The 3,251-nt window shown below is 45.4% G+C and overlaps 1 protein-coding gene across 1 annotated transcript in view; it reads left to right on the top strand.

The window, feature by feature from the left end:
- Positions 1 to 3,251, top strand: part of ttc7a (tetratricopeptide repeat domain 7A) — a 42,290-nt gene that overhangs the window by 24,480 nt on the left and 14,559 nt on the right.

Genomic DNA, 3,251 nt, shown 5'->3' with positions numbered 1-3,251 from the left:
TCTTTAACAATGATCTAATTTAACCCTTAATTACTTCTATCAAAGGAAATAAGAATAAAATATAAAATACGTTCAGTGTCTTAAAATAACATTTCTCTTTCTCTTATATGAACGTGAGTTGCGACAATAAATCCCTTCAACTAGAATCACAATGATCTAGTTTTTATCAGGTTGAACTAAACCGCATCAAGCACACACACACACACACACACACACACACAAACACACACACACACACACACAAACACACACACACACACACACACACACACACACACACACACACACACACACACACACACACACAAAAGCCGGTATAAAATAAAGAAAAGTTAAATTTATTTTGTAACCATACTCGTAACAACACCTAGTGTTTGTCTTACTAACAAGTCAAGTCATAATGTCTTAACATTTTTATTATTTTATATAACATCTTATTAGTATTATGTTTACCATGTTGACCACATTAGTTTAGCGTGATAGCCTGCAAACATGTGCTAATTAACACTAAACACAGAATGTAGCTGAGGCTGACGGAATGATTTGCAGTTATTTGATCAGAAACCAAAGTATTTACTTTTTTGAGTTACTTTAAACTGATGGTGACTCTTAATTAAAACCCAGGGGATCAACAAAGTAAATCAAAGTCATCATGAGGGGGATGTGAATGGGGGGAAATTTCCTGGTCGTTCTGGTTGTTGAAAGAGCTCTCTCAAAACCACAAACGTCAACTTCATGGTGGTTTCAGGGGGAAAGACCAGGGGATCACCAAAGTCATTAGGGTTCGTCTTCTGGAAACCACAAATGGCTGACCAATTGCTTTTTGTCAATCTATGACGTAGATAAGTGAAAACTTTGACCAATTAATGATGCTTGAAGAAAACTTTGGATCACCAAAGTAAGTAGTCTTCATCCCCTAGGCACTCTAAATGTGTGTACAATATCTAATGGGAATCCAGCCGATGGCTGTTAGTCTTGACTAAAGTGCTGGACGGATTGACCAACAGACAAGCAGACATTACCAAATGCTTAAAACAACACCTAGAGCATCCAATATTGGGGCCCACTGTCTGATTTGACATTTAAGTAAGATAGTTCATCCTGGTCTTGATTGTTTTTCCTCGTATTTGACAAACAAGAAAGCTGTGACTTCCTCTCATTAGGGAACATGTGGTGTACCTCATGGATCAATTCTTAGACCACTTATGGTTCAGCAAGATGGGAATATTGACCCTCCATGTTAGGAATGACATCATTAAAGGTTGTAAATTCCAAATTGCCTCCACATAACTCTTAACATAGTGAGTTGCTAACAGCGTGAGCGTCGCAAACAACGGCAGCGGTGCTGACAGAGCTGACAGTGTTTCTCTGCATTGGTCGTTATCGTTATCAGCTGTTAGCGATGGCGATTAGCTAGCCGGTGGGGCACACACACTCACATGCACTCACATGCACGTGCAGCCGGACCGGCTTTGTAAACAAAGCACAGAGAAGCTCGGATTACAACACACACAGAGGGAGAGCGACTTTATTCTCTGCTCAGGAAGCCATTAATATAGCAAATAGTTGTTGTTTTTTATGGTACAATTATGCTCTGAATTTAGAATTTAGCACCTTTAAACAAATCCAGATTAAACTAGAATAAAAATGTAGAATATCAGATGGCAACGTTTGAGTGAGAATCTTCTCCACACAGACCGTGTGCTGTGCAGATGCTGCTGTGAAAGCTGTGCTGTCTTACGCAGCTTACTGACCTGCTTACAAGCTCGGTTGAATTTCAATCTCTCTGGGGAGTGAGATATCGCTTGTGCACTCGGTACAACGCGAGCACACTTTGTCTTTCACATTCTGAGCACTGCAGTCACAGAAAGCCTCTTCGGGTCACCTGTGTGTGCTGGAAACCCCTGTGTGATCACATAAAGGGACGTTTGCAACCTCGTTACCGTGTAAAATGGCATCATTTAATGTGATTACTGCGGCCATTTTTGACAGCACACATGGACATTTTAACTATTTAACAGACGGCGTAGCTCATGCGGGAGTGCGCTCCGTACCTGCATACATGTGGCCACCGTTCTATTAAGGGCAGAACGGCAGTGATGCATGCCGCTATTACTTCCACCCCTTCAGCCTCAGTCTGCCCGCGGACGTTTACAGGAGAGCGGAGCATTAGCAGGAAATGAAGGGAGATGAGTGCAGAGATGCTTCGCACAAACAACACTCCATCCGTCCACTCGGCTGGAGTGGATGAGGCATAGAGAACGGGAATGGGAATCCATACAGCGGCCGGAGTGAAGCAAGTGATGGCGGGATGGGTGGCGGGGCCGTGGGGTCGCGTCCCCCACGGCCTACTGTAATTGGAAAGTTATTTTCTATGTCTGACCTTTTGACCTCTGATATTCCTCTGCTGAGAACGGGGAAAATATAATCTGTTCGCTGTTGATTTGAACCCAATTATGTGTGTGTGTGAGTCCAGGGGTGTGTCTTTTAGCTCAAGGCCGAGCCATGTTGCACCCAACGACCCCCCCCCCCCCCCCCCCCCCCCTCACTCCTTCCCAGCATTCCTCTCCCCATCGGTCACTTCCTCTCTCGATCTCACATCCTCGTCGGCCACATAAACCCCACAGAGGGCACAGTTAGCTGGACATAATCACATGCGCGTACCTGCAAACGTATAAACTGGACTGCATACATGCGTACACACATCTGATTTATTATTTCTTTGTGCCGAGAGCTCAGGTGAGGAGCGGGAAAAAGCCTTACATAACCAGAGAGCAATTTCCCCGAAGTGAAGCCATGAAAAAAAAGGGACCCGGAGGCTGGGAAATGGCTCTTTTTCATCTCGCAGAGGCAGCATGCATGCACTGAGTATTTCCCATCTGTGCATCTATGAGACACAGGTAAACAAACAAAACATCCGCTACCAAACACACACATGGGTTCACGCGGCGCTGAGGAGCAGACGGCGCCTACCACACATATAGTTGCACCCCGCGCTCCCGCTCTCTCTTTCTCCGTAACGCGCACGGTGCCGCCGCCGGTGTTTGGAGCTGAAGAGCTTCTTTCTCAGGGATTGCTTGTGTTGACCCGGCGTCCACGCATGAGAGTGATTGACAGCAACTGTGCATCAGCATCCCGTCCAGATATTGGTCCTCTCCGGTCCCAGGGGCAGGCCCTCTGGTTAGCTCTGTGTCCAAGTCTTATTGGACAATGACTTGCTTGTAGGCGTGCTTGTGTGTGTGTGTGTGTGT

The sequence above is a fragment of the Cebidichthys violaceus genome, unplaced genomic scaffold (genome assembly GCF_023349555.1).
Source record: "Cebidichthys violaceus isolate CVI_PGR_0920_01 unplaced genomic scaffold, fCebVio1.0.p SCAF_190, whole genome shotgun sequence".
Classification (NCBI taxonomy): domain Eukaryota; kingdom Metazoa; phylum Chordata; class Actinopteri; order Perciformes; family Stichaeidae; genus Cebidichthys; species Cebidichthys violaceus.
This window is presented reverse-complemented; position numbering and strand designations above follow the sequence as displayed.